At 48.1% G+C, this 21,988-nt stretch overlaps 1 long non-coding RNA gene across 2 annotated transcripts in view; it reads left to right on the top strand.

Moving 5' to 3' along the window:
• The window catches only part of LOC148778665 (uncharacterized), a 34,093-nt gene extending 13,940 nt beyond the window's left edge, over positions 1–20,153 (top strand). The window contains exons 2-5 of one of the 2 annotated variants that reach the window (XR_016037178.1): positions 3,265–3,442; positions 14,367–14,467; positions 14,978–15,197; positions 15,509–20,153. This is a non-coding gene — a long non-coding RNA (uncharacterized LOC148778665). Of the gene's footprint in view, positions 1–3,264; positions 3,443–14,366; positions 14,468–14,977 lie in introns of both variants that reach the window. The other variant, XR_016037177.1, reaches the window with a different exon arrangement.
• The last annotated feature ends 1,835 nt before the right edge of the window (positions 20,154–21,988 follow it).

Here is a 21,988-nt window from a genome sequence, read left to right as displayed (position 1 = left end):
AGGAGATCCAACCAGTCCATTCTAAAGGAGATCAATCCTGGGTATTCCTTGGAAGGACTGATGCTAAAGTTGAAACTCCAATACTTTGGCCTCATGCGCCAAGTTGACTCACTGGAAAAGACTCTGATGCTGGGAAAGGTTGGGGGCGGGAGGAGAAGGGGACGACGGAGAATGAGATGGCTGGATGGCATCACCGACTCTGTGCACATGAGTTTGAGTGAATTCTGGGAGTTAGTGATGGACAGGGAGGCCTGGTGTGCTGTGATTCATGGGGTCGTGGAGAGTCGGACACGACTGAGTGACTGAACTGAACTGACTGTATAATCATATTTGATTTAGGTCATACGTGAATGGTCTAGTGGTTTTCCCTACTTTCTTCAATTTAAGTCTGAATTTGGCAATAAAGTGTTCGTGATCTGAGCCACAATCAGCCCCCAGTCTTGTTTTTACTGACTGTATAGAGCTTCTCCATCTTTGGCTGCCAAGAATATAATCAGTCTGATGTCATTATTGACCATCTGGTGATGTCCATGTGTAGAGTCATCTCTTGTGTTGTTGGAAGAGGATGTTTGCTATGACCAGTGCGTTCTCTTGGCAAAACTCTGTCACTGTTTGACCTGCTTAGTTTTGTATTCCAGGGCCAAATTTGTCTGTTACTCCAGGTATCTCTTGACTTCCTACTTTTGCATCCCAGTTCCCTATAATGAAAAGGACATCTGGTTTTGGTGTTAGTTCTAGAAGGTCTCATAAGTCTTCATAGACCCCTTCAACTTCAGCTTCTTCAGCATTACTGGTTGAGGCATAGACTTGGATTACTGTAATATTGAATGTTTGCCTTGGAAATGAACAGAGATCATTCTGTACTTTTTGAGATTGCATCTGAGTACTGCATTTCAGACTCTTTTGTTGACTTTAGGCTACTGCATTTCTTCTAAGGGTTCCTGCCCACAGTAGTAGATATAATGGTCATCCGAGTTAAATTCACCCATCCCAGTCCATTTTAGTTCACTGATTCCTAAAATGTCGACGTTCACTCTTGCCATCTTCTGCTTGCTGCTGCTACTGCTGCTGCTAAGTCACTTCAGTCATGTCCGACTCTGTGTGACCCCGTAGATGGAAGCCCACCAGGCTCCCCCAACCCTGGGATTCTCCAGGCAAGAACACTGGAGTGGACTGCCATTTCCTTCTCCAATGTGTGAAAGTGAAAAGTGAAAGTGAAGTCGCTCAGTCGTGTCCGACCCTTAGCGACCCCACGGACTGCAGCCTACCAGTCTCCTCCATCCATGGGATTTTCTAGGCAAGAGTACTGGAGTGGCTTGCCATTGCCTTCTCCGATCTTCTGCTTGACTACTTCTAATTTAACTGATTCATGGACCTAACATTCTGGGTTCCTATGCAATATTGCTCTTTATAGCATCAGACTTTACTTCCATCACCAGTCACATCCACAACTGGGCTTTGTTCTTGCTTTGGCTCCGTCCCTTCATTCTTCCTGGAGTTATTTCTCCACTGATCTCCTGCAGCATACTGGACACCTACTAATCCGGGGAGTTCATCTTTCAATGTCATATCTTTTTGCCTTTTCATACCGTTCATGGGGTTCTCAAGGCAAGATACTGAAGTGGTTTGCCATTCCCTTCTCCAGTGAACCATGTTTTGTCAGAACTCTCCACCATGACCCGTCTGTCTTGGGTGGCCCCACACGGCATGACTCATGGTTTCATTGAGTTTCCTAATCATAGCAATTACCATTTGTACTTTATTTGTGTATTAGTCTCTGCTTTTGAAAGGATTTGTGGTGGCTTGTGTGTGCATTCAACAGGACAGAATAAATAGATAAAGACAGAGAAAAAATAAGCTTAGGGAGCATGATAAAACCAGATGCAAAGTTAACTTACAAAGTGAATGCTGCTGCTGCTAAGTCGCTTCAGTTGTGTCCGACTCTGCGACCCCATAGACGGCAGCCCACGAGGCTCCTCTGTCCCTGGGATTCTCCAGGCAAGAACACTGGAGTGGGTCACCATTTCCTTCTCCAACGCATGCAGGCATGCTGAGTCGTTTCAGTCGTGTCTGACTCTGTGCGACCCCATGGACAGCAGCCCACCAGGCTCCTCTGTCCAAGGGATTCTCTAGGCCAAGAATACTGGAATGGGTTGCCATTTTGCAAAAGTGAAACTCTCTGAGCTTCCCAGTAGCCAATGTAAAGAAGGGAACATGGTTGGGCATCAAATTCACTGTATCCTTAGAATAAGAATGTTCCAGCTGGACAATCAATAGATCCTCCTGGTCATTGTCATTAAACCTGGAGTTCAGGATTTTCATCTTTAAGAGGCAAGTATGTACCTGGAGATAAGATGTCTGCATCGATCATAGGGACAGCGCCAAATGTTTGACTATCAAGAAAATGTAATCTAGGACTGAGCTTTTTTGGTTAAAAAAATATTACTTAAACCAGGACTAAGCCTGAGTGGAGGCCCTTTCAGAGCTACAGAAAGGTGAGCTGAAGGAGGCCCTGAGCAGAGCCAAGATTTTCCTGGAAAAAAAAAAGCTGTTTTGGACAAAAGGGAAATCATGTGCCTGGTGTTCTAGGCCCTAGAGCTTCAGGGCTTTAACCCTGGCTGTGGGTCAGAATGACCCTGGGGCCTTGAACGGCATAGAAGTCCAGTCCCGTAGGGGATTCTCATATGTCCCCAGAGACGGAGGACAACTGCTCAGAGCATGAGGGGTTTTGGGGAAGAAAAATCAAAAGCAATAAATCACCAGCCACAGCCACACTAGTAAGCTGTGCTGGACCTGATTGTGAGTGACGGAAGGTCCTGGTGAACACGGAGGAAACGTGCATCTCCCGGGCTTGAGGCTGTTGACCTGCTGCATCAGATGGTGGGAGCTTAGCCCATGAGGCTTGGAGGACCCCTGCCCACAGGAGTCCCTGAACCCTTGCACGGGGCCCTGTGACTCACATTTATGGAGGCTGACTAGCCATCCTTCCTAGTTCACCCAGGCTAACCCAGTGAACAGTGCTCAGGGCTCTTGTTGCTGAATCTAGGGACGTCCCAAGCAAACCGGGATGTGTTGGTCATCCCAATGCTTTGGTGTCTTCTCAGTAAGGAGCAGAGAGTGGAAAGTGACCCGGCCAACAAGAGTCAGGCCTGAGGCTCAGCGGGCTTGACCCCCTGCAGCTTCCTTTCTAGTCGGGCTCTCAGATGCAGGGTCCTCTCCCCTCCTCGTTCCCATCTCCCTGAGACATTTCTATGTTTGTTCCAGATTCCAAACGTGACCCAGCCATAGCTCCGGAGCCTCAGGGGCCTGGGAGGAAGTAGAGCTTCCGTAAACTCTGAAGAGCTGCTCTGTCCGACCCTGGAGGACCATGGCTTTCCTCCAAAGTCAAGACACTGGGTTTCAAGACTCACTGCCTTTTACCTGGAGCCACTGTCCTTGAAAGGTGGGTGGGCAACCCCTGGGGTACAGATGAGATGGACTGGGCCCTGGGGCCTGAACCCTTTGCTATAGTGTTTGTACTTAGATGAATGTCTCATCCAGCAACAAAATAGAAACGGTGTATTCACCGTTGGGGGTTGCCTGGGAAATCCCACAGACAGTGGAGCCTGGCGGGCTACAGTCCATAAGGTCGCAAAGGTGGACACGGCTGAAGTGCAGACTGAGCTGCAGCAACGGTGTGAAGAAACCAACCCTCAACTGCCACTCCTGAAGGGCTGGGAGCAAAAACAGGGAGTCAGGGGCAAGAGCAGGGTATATGCATGCCCCCTGCACTTTGCACCACCAAGGGGTGGGCTGACCCCTGAGCCATCCCATCCTGCCCACCCCCTGCACATGCCTTGGCCTTCACCCTGTATAGGGAACCAGCTCATTCCTGCGTGGGGAGCGAGCAAACAAGGATACTGTTCCCGCTCCCCCACTGCAGCAGGGGCCCCAGCAAAGTCTTGCCTGAATTCCGGTCCAGCTTCATATTAATTTCTCTTGAGTTAGGAGGCCAAGAAACCCAGTCGATAATACAAATACTGAGATGACACGGGAGCCCCACAGGCAGGCGGGCCCAACTAACAGGGCTTCCTGGGGGCAGTCACCTTGGGCTCCTGCTTGGACGGGTCTGTGCCTGGTTAAATGTTCTACTGTCTTGAAATCCTTAATAACTTTTGAACAGGGGGCCCTGCAATTTCCCTTTAGGCTGGACTCTGCAAATTCTGTGACCAGTCCTGCCCACCCCGATTGGCTCTTTGCTGCCTTTGCCAGAGGTGAAAACTGACAATAAAATGGGAAATCTTCCCCAAGGGACTCACAACCTGAGATTCCTGGCCTAGTTTTGGAACCTCTCCATGGAATTTCCTGGGGGCACAGCCCCCAAGTCTGCCTTTTAAGAGGGTGCCTGGGTGATTCTGCTCCATGAAGACTGGGCCCCAGTGTTTCAGAGCGGGATTTTAATCTGAATTAAATAAAGGGGGATAGAAAGGGCAGAAGCCGTGAGAAGTAAGCACCTGCTGGAGCCACTGACTCAGGCCGACTTTGAGGCCCCCACCCTAACCCACAGTGCCCTCATTTGGCCCTGGCCATGGCGACTTATCCCGCTTCTGTGATCACTGCCTGAAATTACGAAAAAAGTCTCTACGTCACCATCCCTGTGAGCAAGTTCTCTGAGGCCAGGGCCTACTGTCTGCCCACAGGCCAGACTTCCCAGCAAGAAACCCTAGATCTGTTCTTTCTGGAGCCTCGCACCCCTGCCTGTATCCCTCTTGGGTCTCAGGGCTTCCCAAATGCCCTCCTTCTGACCAGCCTTTCCAGCTGCTACACCCCGTGTTTGCTCCTCAGTTTGACTGACCTTGGCCTGTGGTCCTCAGAGGACTCCTTCTGGCACTCCATGGAAGACTCCAGGGCAAAGAGTCACCTGTCCCCTCCTGGGCTGAGCTCTGAGTCCTCCTGCTGTCTTCATGAGATGGAGAAGATGGTGCCCCTAGGCAAGTCTCACACCAGGAAAAACCATGTAGCAGGTCTTCTGGCTTCAGGCATGGCTGGATCCAGCCTAGGCAAGTCTCACACCAGTAAAAACCATGTAGCAGGTCTTTCTGGCTTCAGTCATGGCTGGATCCAGGAGGTCTCTCCGTCTTTTTCTTCCGACCTCCTCTGTGAGTGCTTAGAGCTGCATCTTTGCATGCCGGAGGAAAGGCACGCTGACCAGCACGCCTCCCCCTGTTAGAGGCAGAGAGGAATCTGTTTGGCACAGTCTGCCTCCTCTGGGGTCTCATTTTCTGATGGTGTGCTGGTCGATGTTTAAAGACCGTCTCTCACCAGGGGAGTGGGGAGGATGCCTTGACTTGTTGGATATACTGGTTTCTGGGATGTAAATACTGTCATGGTGACATATTTGGAGCTAATACTGTATCTGTCAACACAGAGTTGGGAAGAGATACCCAGTAGCACACCATCATGTCGCATTTCCAGATACCATATTTGTGAATAACCTCAGACATATAGATAATCATAAAAGGTGATAAGACAATCAGGGAAGGATGAATTTTGAGGATCCATTACTTTTGTTTTTAATGTGACTCATTTAAGTATTAACTTATATCATTTAGTTTTAATAATGAATATGCTTAGCAAACAGCTATCAAGATTCCTGAATTGTTATTTTTAAATTTATTTTTTATTGAAGGATAATTGCTTTACAGAATTTTGCTGTTTTCTGTCAAACCTCAACATGAATCAGCCACAGGTATACATGTATCCCCTCCCTTTTGAACCTCCCTCCTGTCTGCTGCCCCATCCCACTCCTCTAAGTTGATACAGAGCCCCTGTTTGAGTTTCCTGAGCCAGACAGCAAATTCCCGTTGGCTGTCTATTTTACACGTGGTAATGTAAGCTTCCATGTTACTCTTTCCATACATCTCACCCTCTCCTCCCCTCTTCCCAGGTCCATAAGTCTATTCTGTACGCCTGGTTCTCCATGGCTGCCCTGTAAGTAAATTCTTCCGAACCATTTTTCTAGATTCTGTATATATGTGTTAGAATATGGTATTTATCTTTCTCTTTCGGACTCACTTCACTCTGTATAATAGGTTTAGGTCCATCCACCTCATCAGAACTGACTCAAATGCATTCCTTTTTATGGCGAGTAACATTCCACTGTGTATATGTACCACAACTTCTTTATCCTTTCATCTGTCAAAGGGCATCTAGGTTTCTTCCAGTTCCTGAATTATTTTTAACGTTCCGGCCATGCCATGTGGCATGGGGTTTTTAGTTCCCTAATCAGGGATTGAAACCATGCCCCCTGCATTGGAGGCTTGGAGTCTTAACTACTGGACAGCCAGGGAAGTCCCAAGATTCCTGGGGCTTAACCATCGGCTCTCATGAGGTGGTACCAGCTGGCTCTAGCACATCGCTGATTCTGGAACTGGGCTGAGTGATGAAACGAGCTATGATCAACTTAGAGCATCTGCTAAGGACTCAGGATGGAAGATGGGTGGCAGGCAAGTCACGTGTTTACCTTTCCTAGAATGTCAGTGATTTTCAAAAGGAATCTTTGTTCGTTTTTTAATGGCACAGTGCCAGGGATCCCTGGGGAGGACCGCCTCGATTTCGTCCCTGTTTCTGGTGCTCAGCGCTGGGGTCTGGCTGCATATTGTCAGCTTCAGGAGAGAAGGGCATGGAAGCCCCCTGGGGAGGCATTTCTCAGGTCCGTCCCAGGGTGCTAAAAGCCCCAATATTACCTCACATCACAGAAAAGCCAGCTGCTGGAGTGTGGGTGTAGACTGTTTGCAGCTTCTTTTGCTTGCGAAGAAGTAGTCTTCAAGGTCAGAATTGCACAGTTTAGTATCTCATTATACATTGTCTGCATTGGCTTTCCTGTTTCCCTTTTGCTTTCCCTGGTGGAATTTGCTAGCGGCTGAGAAGCTCTTGGGGAGGGGCTGGTTCTCAAAGGAACCAGGCAACAGCTGCCTCCGTGGAAGCATGACAGGTTAACATGGCTTCCCAGGTGTCAAAAAGTCTCTTACCGAACCATTAGCATTTGGTCTGATTTGGCTCAGCGGCTGTGACTTGAGGACTTCAGGAGGTGGAAACATCTCCCTGGGAACCAGGGACCAGGGCTGCTCCACCCACTGCCCTTTGCTATCCCTGTGATTAGTACAAGAACTTGTACACGGCAAGTGGTTGTCAAACCTTCATCCCAAATGGATCTGTTGCAGGGTGTGAGTCACAGTGAAGAGATAATCATTCTTCCGTCTGTTCAGTTCTGTTCCGTTGCTCAGTCGTGTCCGACTCTTTGCGACCCCGTGGACTGTAGCCTACCAGGCTTCTCCATCCATGGGATTCTCCAGGCAAGAATACTGGAGTGGGTTACCATTTCCTTCTCCAATCATTCTTACCAACAGATTTAATTTTCAGTTCTTTATCGAGTTGCGATTTGCATACAGTAAAAACGTATGTCTGAAGGGCATAGCTCAACCCTTTTTTGCATATACCCGTGTAAACATCCATGTGACCACCACCCAGTCAAGATGTAGTACGTATGCTTCACCCTGGAGGGTTCTGTGCGTCCTTTTCCAGTCATGCCAGCTCCCCCAGAGGCAACCCCTGCTCTGGCCTTGTCTTAGCTTGGGCTGCCATAGTATTGATAAAATACCATAGACTGAGCAGCTTAAACAACAGAAATTTACTTTCCCGTGGTTACTTTCCCATGGAGGTTGGAAATCCAGGAGGAAGGTTCCAACTGATTCAGACAGCTACCTTCTCACCTTGTCCTAACACAACCTCCTCTTTGTACTGGCAGATGGACAGTGAGCCCTCCTGTGTCTCTCCTTCAAAGGACACTAATTTTCTGAGGTCAGGGCCCCTCTCCCATGGCCTTATTGAACCTAGTCACTCCCACAGAGGCCCCATCTCAAATAGAGTCACTCTGAGGGCTATGGATTCAACACAGCAATGGGGAGAGGGGTACAAGCATTCAATCCACATAGACTAGCATTGCTGGTTCTAGAGCTTCACACAGATGGAATGCTCCTTTGCAACTGGCTGCTTTTTCTTAGTGTAATGTTCTGGAGATTCATCCACACTGTGGTATGCATCAGTGAAGCATTCCTTTTATTGCTAAATGGTATTTCATTATATGAACAGATAAGTTCTTTATCCACTCTCCTAATGATGGACATTAGGATTGTTTCCAGGTTGCCAATAGATATTTATCTGTGTAGGGCATTATGTTAGCTATTAAGAAATGTAAAGTATGTCCCTGCCCATCAGGAGCTTATGCTCGGGATCTGTGCTTGAAAAATAGCTAAGAATGAACAAACCTATCAGACAAAGTAGGACTCTGTTACTCACTGAACCAAGACTGACTCAGGGACTCAAAAGAAAGGAGATTTTTAAGGAACATAAAAGTGTGTTTGTAAATACATACATGCAGAAGATGAGCCAACTTCAAAAAGCTGCCAGGGAAATAAAAGCAACTCCAAGTGAGGTTGGAGCTGGCAGGTCATCGGGCTGGTGGCATGGGTACCTCTGGGAGCCTCAGGATGCTTCACTGCCTGTGTTACAGGCCAAAGAGCTTCATGAAGCAGAAACAGGGTGAAAACATTCCCTTCGGAACAAAGTTGGCTCCTGCTTTGTTTTTGTGGTTTTCTCCAAGAGGGCGGAGGAAAAGTCTGGGCTCTGAAGGACAGCCAGCACCATGTCCATGGCCAGGAAGCCTCTCCGTGGCCAGGCGTGGATGCTCCAAGTGGCAGGAAGGCAGGGTGGACAAAGGAGTATTGGGCCTGGGTCCCAGTTTGGGGTCTAGAGGGTGCACATTCCCCTTCTCTGGCCCAAAGGTGGATCTGAGTAGGTCAACAGAGGGCTAGCAGCAGTGACAATGTCAAGGGCAGGGATGGGCAGCTGGATCTTGACAGCCCTCCAAAGGGACTGCAGGCCTGCTGGGAGTCTGTGAGCAGAGCTGCTAATACCTGTCTGTGAGTCTGAGAGTTGAGGTCTTGCGTTCCCTTATAAACCTTCGGAAGCTCCCCCAAATCCTCCCCCACCAGGCTTCATCTAATGCCGTGGGTCTTGCCTTTCCCTGCTCAGTCATATAGCAGATGGAGTTAAAGTGACCTCGGAGTCCATGGGCTTCCCAGGTGGCGCTAGTGGTAAAGAACCCATATTCAGGTTCGATCCCTGGGTCGGGAAGATCCCTGGAGGAGGGCATGGCCACCCACTCCAGTCCTCTTGCTTGGAGAATCCCATGGACAGAGGAACCTGGCGGGCTACAGTGCATAGAGTCACAAAGAGTCAGACACAACTAAGCAGCTTGCACGCACACACAGGGCTCCCTAAGTGGAGGTGAAAGGATGGCAGAACAGGTAAGTGTGGGAGATTTCGGGAGAGTCACTTAATAGAATCTCCCAGCCTTTATTCTGTGACCATGTTGGTGGTAACTATCCATTTCATATCAATAATATCACATAATGTTAATGCTCTGCCTGCTTGGGTTTTAAACTTGCTTACATTTTTTCATTGAAAGGACAAAAGCCATGGTTAAAAACACTGAGAAAAAAACAAAAAAGCTTCCTAATAGCCCATTCTCACAGATATTTTCATGGTTATCTTACCTTCCAATTCATATTTTATATACTGTCTTTTTTATATACTTTTCCCCTTAATACTTAGTTTATTTATTTACTGATGTCTGATTGCTCCAGGTCCTCATTGCCACACGCGGGTTTTCTTCAGTTGGAGCAAGCCCGGGCAGTTCTCTCGGACTGGTGTATGGGCTTCTCCTTGTGAGGGATTCTCTTGTTTCAGAGCACAGGCTGTAGGACTCACGGGCTCTGTGGTCATGGCTCCCGGGCTCTAGAGCACAGGTTCCGTGGTTGGGGCACACAGGCTTAGCTGCTCCACGGCTTGTGGGATGCTCCCCAGTCAGGGGTGGAAGCTATGTCTCCCGCACTGGCAGGTGGATTCCTTATCACTGAGTCACCGAGGAAGCCCTATACACAGTCTTCTCATAGGTTTGCTTGAGCATTTCCACGTGGCTGCAATAGACTTGACAATGATTACGCTTAGCTGCACGGTATTTAGTGTTGATGTGCCATGATTTTCTATTGCTGGACATCTTGGTGTCCATATTCTGCAACTGATCAATTCATTTTAAAAGCATTTATACCCAAAGATGTGCTTACCACAGCCCTTGAGGGAGGCCCAGGGTGTCATCAGTGTTTGAAGGACAGAAAGATGAAGAGCACTTGGGACTTAGAACTACAATCTGGTGAGTCCAGAGGAAATCAGAAACAGAGACGGGGGAGTGGGAGGAGCAGGGGACTGTAGAAAGGATGTTTAAAATGTTAAAAAGCAAAAAATGTATAAACAGAAAAGTTAAAAAAGCAAAAGGAAGTATAATCTTCCTATAAATATCTAAGGCGTACGTGTCAAAAGTTTTATTTTAACTCATTCATGAGAGAACCAGGTGTATAAGATGATCTGATGCATGGTCAGTGAAAGGAAAAACTGGGGAGTAAGGTCACTGAGTTAGATACTAAACTGGTTATTTTTCCTCAAGGCAATAAAGCTACAACCTTTAGTGTTATCTTCTCCAGAAACAGAACATGATTTTTATCTCTACAGGAAAAAGGTCACTTGCACCACTACTGGATAAAAGCCATTTGTACCCTAATGGTTTTCAACAAATTAATAGCTAATTTTAAAGGCTTATAAAATATTGAATCAAAAATAAACAAAAATCAAAGTTGTGTCCTTCTAGAAGGTCTAATGTCCCTGAGGAAGGCATTCTGTTTTGCATCTTTTTTTGCCTTATTTCTGACTTTTGAACATCGTTTTTCTGGAAAGGGGAGTCCACGGTGGTGTTAACTGTCCCCTCCAGCTATTTCAGAACAGGGCAGTACTGCTGGATTGTTCTCTGGAGCTGAAGCAGTGAGATGCACAGATGGCTGGTGAAGACAAAAAAGGAAGCTTGAATAATTAATGCCCTCCCACCAGGGATGGACGGAGAGGAGGGCCCAGAGCCTGGAAGAGGGACAGAGCAGAGCCCTGGGATTTGGCTAGAAGCCAGACCACCCCTAACCCCAGGGGTTCTGCCTGGAGGGGACCTTAAAAGCTCAGCTGAACCTGCTCCTCTTATAGTTTAAGTGGCCCCTTCCTTACGGAGTGGGGTCCTGCCTCGGTCCTTCGAGCCTCAGACAGACGGTGAGCCCTCTTACGTCTCTGTGAGGGTGCTCACCACCACCACGGCCACTTTCTTACCCCGGACACCCCGTGGTCCCCTGAGCCAAGACGCCTAAGTGACCAGTGGTTCCTCTGGCTTTGTTCCTTCCCCTCCAGGCCCCAGCCTTCCTCCTCCTGTTCCAGAGCAGAACCTGGCTTATCCCAGCGGAGCTTCTGATTAAGGAAGTGGACTCCAGCAAAGGGGGAGGGGAGGGCTGGGCTGGGCATTTGGGATTAGCAGATGCAAACTATTATGTATAGGATGGAGAAACGACCTATTGTTTAGCACAGGGAGCTACACTATTGTTCATCATCCTGTGATGAACAATAATGAGAATATTATTGAGAAGAGAATATATATATACATAAGACGTAGTCATTTTGCTGTACAGCAGAAATTAACACAACACTGTAAGTCAACTATACCTCAATAAAATAAAAAAAATAAATATAACAAAGGAAGAGGACTCCAGTTTGGGTGATGAACTTGTTCTGGACTGGGAAGCTGAAAGTTTCTGTGGCCCAGGCTGCTTGGGACTGTTGGCCACACTAAGCCCCGCCCCGCTTGTGCTCTGAGCAGCTGGTAGTGCTGCTGTTCCGCCCCGGGTGGCTCTCTTATCTTTTCCCCTGGTCTTCATCTCATGTAGTATCTCGTTTAAATACCCTTTAATTTTTGATGCTGGAGCAATAGTTCAGGGCTCGTACGAGTTCCCTGTGGACTTCAACCTGGAAAAGAGTTGGATATATGTTTTGCATTTTTGTCTTCTAGCAAGGAGGTATTTCTGGAAGTCTCCAAGAAGATAGATAGAGTGGAATGGGACGTTTGCTTTCATGGGTCAGAAATGAATCCCATTGCCTTCTTTCAGTAAATGACACAGAGTTGTAGAGTCTTGGGAAAGAAAAGATGTTCTGGTGGAGATCTGTGAAAGGAATAGAGGCTCCTGAGTGGGGCCTGAGGTTAGGAGAGGAAGGTGGACACTGGGTGGACTCTTGAAGGACAGTCAGCGTCATGCTTGTTGATAGTCAGGGGCTGTTTACATCTGGTGCTGTTTCCATACGCCCTCCCTAGGCATCCAGGGTCCTCAGAAAACAGGCTAACAGTTGGCTGGAGGGAAGGGAGGCAAAGGGGCCTGTGTGGAATGGTCCCAGCTGAACTCTTCTCGGGGCTGAAGACGCATAAGGGGATATCACGCCCAGCTCCGAAAATAAAATGTTATTGGCTCCACTCTGAAGCTGTCACTTTCCACTGAGATGGAATATATTACTCAGAAGAGAAAGGCACCAAATATTATGCCGTCTGCCTTCGGGGACAGAAAAAAACACCCACTTCTTATAAAAACACTTTTTTGGGATGAAGGATTTGATTTCAACTGATGAGTCATCCCTGTTTTTTTTTTTTTTTTTTAACCACTTAGCCAAAGAATGAGGTTTTTTCTTTAAAAAGCATTTCTTGAAGCAAAATCTTCCATTGCTTAGATTTCTCTCATCTGACAGACAGGCATCCTGAGTGGTTATTTCCACAGGCCAGAAGCTGCCTCAGTTTGCACGAAAGATATTGTGGGACAAAATTCGTAAACCATCAAGTTTCAGGCTCATCAGCAAAAAGCAACCTTGAGACACTCTTTATGATCTAGAAGTGAGAAATGACCAAGAAACAGAAAATATATTTTAAAGCCCAAATTTCAATAAGTGTGTGTTTGAAAATGACACACTGGACGGTCAGAAGGCAAAGGAGCTGAAGAGGGCTGTGGCCATTGGAGCAGGAAGGACCGTATGTCCTGGTTCAAGCTGGAAAAGCACCTACTTTCAAGGATGCCTTTTTCTGGACAGTGGGTTATAGGGTCGCCCCCTACCCCCTGCTCCCCGCATGTAGCAGTTTGAAGCCACGTCTGCCCATTCTTTGACACGCTTACCATCAAGAAGTGTGTCCCTTCTCCTTGGAAATGGGTGGGCTTTTGTGACCACTTGGATGAGCAGTGTCTGACTGCAGGGACCCCTGGAAGAAGTCTCGCTGCCCAGGATATGCATGCTGGAGGCACCAGAGATCAGAGCCACAGGTGTCCGGGGAGCCCCTGCTGTTCGGGGTCTTCCCGATCAAGACACCAGATGTGAGTGAGGAAGGCTTTGTGACCACCAGCCTTGGCCACCACCTGATTGCAGCCGCCCGAGAGGCCTGTGGGAAGAGCCGTGAGACTGAGCCCAGGCAACTCCAGAACCCCGGGAGAAAAAAGTCACAAGGGACGGGGCTCTCTTACGCTGAGGAGTCTGCGGTGGTTTGTGCAGCAACAGACAAGCCGGACGCTAGGTGCAGGCTGCTGAAGCGCCCTGAGGGCGCCCACGGACGACTTCCGCGTTGCGGGCGCCTTTCCCCCGCGCAGGCTCGCTCTGCTGCAGCCGCGCTTTCATTCCGTTCCCGCTGGAGCCGCCCTCCTCCCGAGCCAGATCCCACTGTCTTTACTGCTCTCCATGTCTCCCCACCTCCTCCGGACCCCACCCTAAAAAGTCCTGGATCCCTCTAAGAAAGTCTTCGCTCTCTCTTAGCCGCTTGTGAGATATTACACGTTCCAAAACTTGCCCCAGCCGCATTTCTGATCCTACATGCGGTTCTGAAACCTTATCAAGACATGGACTATTTCCCCTCCCCTTGAAGCTGCGCGGGAAGGTGTGACTGCACAGCTGGTTCAGCCTCTCGCCTGCCCTCTCTCAGGATACACACCCTGGGGGCCCAGCCGTACCGCGGGGAAGCCCAAACTGCGTGGAGAGGCAATGTGGTGCGTTCCATCTACACGTACAGCTGAAGTCCCGGAGACAGGGGAGGGGGGTTTTCCTTCAAATGATTCCAGCATCCAGCTTTTACGTCACCCCAGCCAATGCCAGCCAGAGCTGCCGGATGATCGATTCCTGTCCAGTGATCATCAACATCACATAGTCTATTGTCCTTAAGACTGAGTGTTGGGACGGTTGTTGTGCAGCTATAGGTAATCAGAACACCACTGTATTTTTATTTCTTAAAACTGTCCCGACTGCGAGTCTACATTTTTTTTCTTTTTCCTGTGACTAAACATTTTAAAATGATTTACTGAATATCTGCTTCTCTACCGAAACTGTGAAATTCCACGAGAGCCAGGACCCTAAATACTTTTTCATTGTTGCTTTTCCAGCACCTGATTGTGGCTGCCACACAGCAGATGCTCTGAGATGTATTTATGGAGTGAATGAATGAACACCACAGCCTGAAAAATGCAGGAGGAATGCCACCAAGGTGAAAATGAAAATCAGAACAGTTCCTGTGGTTACACAGTTATTTTGGTAATTAGTTAAGTGGGGGAGGACATGGAGCTTATACAGGACATAGGTGGAGCTTGGATGTTGCTTTGTAATTTTGTATATGTCCACCATCCAATCACATGTGTGTGTATTCAGTCACACAGATCATCTCAGCAAAAGCCTTTGATAATCTTTTGACACTCTTAAGAGGTTCAGAGTAGATTTTTGGTTCATACAACTTCATTAATGCATTTATCGAAGATTTAACTGCAATCACAGACCAAAAACAAGCATCATCTCCCGTAAGTGGGAAGGTGTTTGCCTGATTAAATTCCACAGAGGAAGAGTTGCTTGAAGATGGGTATATTCAAGCCAGTGAAGTGGGAGAGGTAAGGAGTTGTTGACAAGTGTTATTGCAAAACACTCAGCTATTATTTTTGAGGTCATGTGGCAGACTGAGGTCCCAGTGAGGGGAAAGCTACAATAGTGCTCATCTTTTCAAAAGGAAACAACTTCTCAGGAAAGGAGAAGAACAGAACGAAACAGCAATTTATCAATTTGAGATCACCGGGCAGAACTCAAGGTCCTGAGCAGCCAGCTTGGCTTCAGGGAGATGGATTTGGGGCCAGGACCAGCTCACAGCCTCCAGCGAGAGCGACAGGCTGGGTAAACCACTGCATAGTAACGAATGAGTCTACTGGGGCTTCTTGGGTGTTTGACTGCAGGTGAGTAAATCAAATGCCTCTTCAAAGAACGGGGCCTGAGAAGGTTTTATAAACATCTCCCGCTGCTGGGGGAGAAGCTCATACAATCTTGTGAGTCGGAATGACTCGCATGTCGCTCTGCTCCAACTAGTCATCCTTCCGTGCATCCTGGCCAGAGCCCCCTTCCATGCTCCGGTTCTTTTTCCCCAGCGATGGCGTCCCCATTCTCCTTTGAGGAGGCAAAAGGGTGGACGCGACTCACCAAACTGGGGAGGACTCCTACCCTCACTGCGATTAACTGCTGCCACACACACCCTTTTCATTTTTTACAGATATTTTATGTGTTAGGCTGCTCCTGTACCCAGCTGCGGCACGTGGGATCTTCAGTTGCAGCGTACCAGGGCCCCCTGCATCCGATGGAGTCCCAGCCATTGGACCACCAGGGAAGTCCCACTCCATTCTTTTTAAGCCCATGGTTCTGTCTATCCCATCTGCAGGGCAGTGGGCTGACGTGTATGTCCCCTTCCTCTGAATTCACCAGTTGAAATTCACCCCCCTGGGTGATGGGGCAGGGAGGAGGGGCCTCTGAAAGGTCATTCAGGTTCATGTCCTTAAATAAGGGACCCCAGATTGCTCCCGTGGCCCCTTTCTGCCACCTGAGGACACTCTGAGGAAACAGAAATCCATGACCCAGAAGACGTCACCAGCACCTGACCGTGCTGGCCCCCTGATCTCGGACTTCTCGCCTCCAGGACTGTCAGAAATAAACATCTGTTACTTATAAGCCACCCACTTCATATTTTGTTATAGCACCCAGAGCCAAGACGTACCAAACCTCTGTCCTTGGCAAATGTATCGTGTTCTCTCTTCCCCTTGTAACTCTGCTCTGAAACAGCCTACTATCCCCTCCCATACATCCTGTGTAACTACTTTTGACTAGTACCCTCTCTAGAGTCAGTTCAGACATTGTGCTAGAGGTTGGGGGCACTCACTCCGATCCCTGTTAGCTGAGCAGGACACCTGTTCCCCAGGGGCTATGAGTGTTAGCTTCTAGCAGCTGAAAGCCGGATCCTTCCCCAAGATTCACCCTCTACCAACAGGGGCTTCTCCCCTAGAAACACATGGGAGGCTAGGCACCCTAGCCCTGGGGCAGCTTCTAGCCAGTGACTGGCTGGTAAGAGTACAGAAGTCTGTCCTGTTTGGCTCAAAGAGAGACAGCTCCGGTGTAATTCCCACTCCCTCCAGAGAGTCCCCTGGGACGAGAGCTAGACTCCAGCAGGAACCTAACTTGGTCTCTTGTTCTATCTCACGCCCCTCATTTCTTGACAGGCTTCTTCAGATCTCTCTCAATAAGTCACTTGTACAAGGTTTCCCCTCCCAGGCTCTGCTTTGAGGGAAGCCAGCCCAAGCAAACACTGTCTCTTCTGGAGAGAACTTTTCTGACCATTTTCCATCCATAGGGACCCCTGGAATGGCAGCCCACTGCAGTGTTCTTGCCTGGAGAATTCCATGAAGAGAGGAGCCTGGCGGGCAGCGGTCCATGTGGTTGTAGGAGTCGGACACACCTGAGGAACTAACACACACCTCGGTCTCTGAGCGCCTCACCGAGTCCTGAAATCACTCATTCACTGCTCAGTCTCGTGCTGGGCTGCTTAATAGCATGTGAGAATACAACAACTTGCTGATCTCTTCTCAGAACCCAGAGCAGCATCTGTCTGGCCTGTAGCAGGCGCTCGGCGAAAACTGGATGAATTGAATTCTCGAGGGCCTTCTGGAAAGAGAATGTGCTCGTGAGATGTACAGACATGAATTGCTAAGCTTGATTTTGGCCTCCCAAGTTGGAAGAGGGTAAAGAAAAGCCACAGAGGTGGTTCTAGAAATAGGATCTAGAAGGTTGGTGAGTACCATTAAAAATGGAATGTGATCTGGGATTTTGATCAGAAAATAATGATCAAATCAGCTACTTACAAGGTACAATGGAAGTTTTTTTCCTTAATGTAATACGTGGATCTTATCTTCAGACAACTTAAAATCCAGTCTGGAAAAGTTTGACACTGAGTATAGGAAGAGACATTCCAAGCAGAACACGAACCAACGTCCAGCCACAGTGCAGAGCAGGTAGAAACCAGCTGAAGTTGTAGCAGGTTACACGGGAAAACCTTTGAATCAACTTCCTGACTGTCAGGGCGGCAGAAGTCTCCTCGGCACTGACAGAGACTGTTCTTTGACCAAATGCAAGTCAGGCTCCTCTGCCTGTTGGTTGGGCCTCGTCTTTGGCGCATCGGAGCTGCAGGCTCTTGGCACAGATGATCTTGTCCCCCTTCTGTACTAAGACACTTGAACACCACACACCTCAGGTCTGCATCCCCAGGACAATGGTCCCAGTCCCCTTAAACTGTTGCTGCTCAGTTGCTAAGCTGCGTTGGACTCTTTGTGACCCCATGGACTGCAGCACGCCAGGCTCCTCTGTCCTTCACCATCTCCCGCAATTTACTCAGATTCATGATCACTGAGTCAAGAATAGGTGACAAGACAGATAGTGATGCCATCCAGCCATCTCATCCTCTGTCACCCTCTTCTCCTGCCCTCAGTCTTTCCCAGCATCAAGATCTTTTCCAATGAGTGAACTCTTCACATCAGGTGGCCAAAGTATTGGAGCTTTGACTTCAGCATCAGTCCTTCCAATGAATATCCTGGGTTGACTTCCTTTAGGATTAATTGTTTTGACATCCTTGATGTCCTTGGGACTCTCAAGAGTGTTCTTCAGCACCACAGTCCGAAAGCATCAATTCTTCAGCACTCAGCCTTCTTTATGGTCCAACTCTCACATCCATAAGTGACTATTGGAAAAATGATAGCTTTGACTATCCAGACCTTTGTTGGCAAAGTGATGTCTCTGCTTTTTAATACACTATCAGGTTTGTCATAGCTTTCCTTCCAAGGAGCCAGCCTGTTTTAATTTCATAGAAATCTCAACACTGCCAAAAGGATTTACTGTTTGTTCCAAAAACCTGATTATATGCCCCTGACTTCCCTTTTCTTATGAGCATTTACTTTGAAGAACTTGCAATTGGAAATCCTTTCTCTGTCCTGCTGTGATATATCTTCCACAAGCCAGTATTATCTTTTTTGAGGACCTAAGCAAGGAGAGATAAGAAAGCCTTCCTCAGCGATCAATGCAAAGAAATAGAGGAAAACAATAGAATAAAAAAAAAACAAGAGATCTTTTCGAGAAAAAGATATCAAGGGAACATTTCATGCAAAGATGGGCTTTATAAAGGACAGAAATGGTATGGACCTAACAGAAGCAGAAGATATTAAGAAGAGGTGGCAAGAATACACAGAAGAACTGTACAAAAAAGATCTTCATGACGAAGATAATCACAATGGCGTGATCACTACCCTAGAGCCAGACATCTTGGAATGTGAAGTCAAGTGGGCCTTAGAGAGCATCACTACGAACAAAGCTAGTGGAGGTGATGGAATTCCAATTGAGCTATTTCAAATCCTGAAAGATGATGCTGTGAAAGTGCTGAACTCATTTGCCAGCAAATTTGGAAAACTCAGCAGTGGCCACAGGACTGGAAAAGGTCAGTCTTCATTCCAATTCCAAAGAAAGGCAATGCCAAAGAATGCTCAAACTACCACACAATTGCACTCATCTCCCACGCTAGTAAAGTCATGCTCAAAATTCTCCAAGCCAGGCTTCAGCAATATGTGAACCGTGAACTTCCAGATGTTCAAGCAGGTTTTAGAAAAGGCAGAGGCACCAGAGATCAAATTGCCAACATCCACTGGATCGTGGAGAAAGCAAGAGAGTTCCAGAAAAACATCTATTTCTGCTTCATTGACTATGCCAAAGCCTTTGACTGTGTGGATCGCCATAAACTGTGGAACATTCTGAAAGAGATAAGAATCCCAGACCACCTGACCTGCCTCTTGAGAAACCTGTATGCAGGTCAGGAAACAACAGTTAGAACTGGTCATGGAACAACAGACTGGTTCCAAATAGAAAAAGGAGTACATCAAGGTTGTATATTGTTACCCTGCTTATTTAACTTATATGCAGAGTACATCATGAGGAACATGGGGCTGGAAGAAGCACAAGCTGGAATCAAGATTGCTGGGAGAAATATCAATAACCTCAGATATGCAGATGACACCACCCTTATGGCAGAAAGTGAAGAGGAACTCAAAAGCCTCTTGATGAAAGTGAAAGAGGAGAGTGAAAAGGTTGGCTTGAAGCTCAACATTCAGAAAATGAAGATCATGGCATCTGGTCCCATCACTTCATGGGAAATAGATGGGGAAACAGTGGAAACAGTGTCAGACTTTAATTTTTTGGGCTCCAAAATCACTGCAGATGCTGATTGCAGCCAGGAAATTAAAAGATGCTTACTCCTTGGAAGAAAAGTTATGAACAACCTAGATAGCATATTGAAAAGCAGAGACATTACTTTGCCAACCAAGGTCCGTCTGGTCAAGGCTATGGTTTTTCCCATGGTCATGTATGGATGTGAGAGTTGGACTGTGAAGAAAGCTGATCGCCGAAGAATTGATGCTTTTGAACTGTGGTGCTGGAGAAGACTCTTGAGAGTCCCTTGGACTGCAAGGAGATCCAACCAGTCCATTCTGGAGGAGATCAATCCTGGGTGTTCATTGGAAGGACTGATGCTGAAGCTGAAACTGCAATACTTTGGCCACCTCATGCGACGAGTTGACTCACTGGAAAAGAGTCTGATGCTGGGAGGGATTGGGGGTGGGAGGAGAAGGGGACGACGGAGAATGAGATGGCTGGATGGCATCACCGTCTCGATGGACATGAGTTTGAGTGAACTCCGGGAGTTGGTGATGGACAGGGAGGCCTGGCGTGCTGTGATTCATGGGGTCACGGAGAGTCGGACACGACTGAGCGACTGAACTGAACTGAAAATCCATCACTTGGAGTGTAATCATCAAGAATGGGAGGGCCCTGTCTCCCAGCCTCCAAAGGGAGGAGGGGGAATGTAGGGGGAGGTGGGAGCCCAATTTCAATAGAGAACACAAGTGGGGGCCTTTCCTGGTGCCTCAGTGTTAGAGGATCCACCTGTCAATGCAGGAGACACGGATTTGATCCCTGACCCCGGAAGATCACACATGCCGCAGAACAACTAAGCCTGTGTGCCACACCCGCTGAGCCTGTGCTCTGGAGCCCAGGAGCCCCAATTGCTGAATCCCAAGTGCCCTCAAGCCCTGCTCCGCAACAGGAGAATTGCCACAAATGCGAAACCCACACACTGCAATGAAGAGCAGCCCCGGCCCGCTGCAACGAGAGAAAAGCCCACGCAGCAACAGAGACCCAGCACAGCCAAAAGCAAAGAAATAAAGTTATTAAACAAAACAAAACAACAAAACACAGGCGGCCTTGACCCATCGCCAACCTCGCTCACAGTCTTTATTGCTTCCCTTCAGCACAACGCAGGGTTTGAAGGCCTCCAGTCGTCTGTTTCAGTGGAGTGGGGCTGAGCTCCCCCCCGACTGCAGCAGAGCTGAGTGAAATCTGTCTTGCTGCCTCTGACCAGTGTCCGGCTTTGTTTCTCTTTGACAGCACCCAAGGGAAGCTGGGACTTCAGCTTTAGTAGGAAGCTTTGAGGAGGAGAGCAGTAAGGCACTGATTCCTGCAATGAAGCAGGAGGGGGTCTCAGTGACCTTTTCAAGCCTCTCTGCTGACCAGTTTGTCAGATCATGGGGAAAATGTCCCTGAGGTGCTCCGTGAGAATAAGAAGAGAACTTGGGAGAGAAGCAGGGAATGAATTAAGTCCCTAAAATAAACAGAGAAGTCATTTCTATAGTAAACAAGACTGAGACGTATTCCTGACTCTGGTTTTCCCTTGCAAGGTGACTCTGGATAGATCACATCACCTCTCTGAGCCTCAGTTTCCCTATTCTAAAAAAAGAAGGGGTTGGGCCCCAGGGCGGGCCTACCAGGTGGCGCAGCAGTAGAGAATCTGCCTGCCAGCTCAGGAAATGAAAGAGATGCAGGAAGATCCCCGAGAGCAGGCAATAGCAACCCACTCTAGTATTCTTACCTGGAAAATTCCACAGACAGAGAGGACTGGCCAGCTGCAATCCTGGGGGTCACAAAGAGTTGGACACGACTGAGCGACTGAGCACGCACACACACACGAGCACGCACACACACACACACACACACACACACACGATGTGTTTTTAGGCTCCTTTCCAGCCTTGCTATGTTATGCCTTCCAGAGCCCCCAAATTCCAGAATTAGCAGTAAAGTCCCTCCTGCTCATCACCCTTGATGGGCACACTGACATGACTGTCATCTGAGTGCTAAGATGGGAGAGGTCTCTCCATTGCCCACCAGGAAAGCATGATCGCACCTCTTCCAGGGCCATATGCGGCCAGGACCCCCTGGGAAAATAACAGCTCACGTGGTTGCCAGAGTCTAAGATTGTGACTCAGAAACTGCCATCTGCTAAATAGCTTTTAATTGAAACTCTAAGAGGCAGAAGGTGGCTGGAAAAATCTTGCAAGCTGATCCAATAGGATTATCTTCCCTTAAAGAGGTTTTTCTCTGTTTAATTAGTTGGAAGCCACTTTGTCACAGATGGATTTTTCGGATGTCAGTCCTTTTGGTGCCCTGCCCGCCCACTCTGCACCCCCAACAATCCCCTCCCTGCGTTTGAATGCCACAGATTCTTTAGTTAGCAGCAGATTCTGATTTATTTTTTCCTGGAGGCTGCATTGACCATCCATGAGGCATCCACCACTCAGGACACAGGTGAGTTGATTCAACCTGGGTGGAGAAG

This window comes from Moschus berezovskii, chromosome 1 (assembly GCF_049115385.1).
Source record: "Moschus berezovskii isolate FMDL1 chromosome 1, NW_MosBer_1.0, whole genome shotgun sequence".
Taxonomy (NCBI): domain Eukaryota; kingdom Metazoa; phylum Chordata; class Mammalia; order Artiodactyla; family Moschidae; genus Moschus; species Moschus berezovskii.
This window is presented reverse-complemented; position numbering and strand designations above follow the sequence as displayed.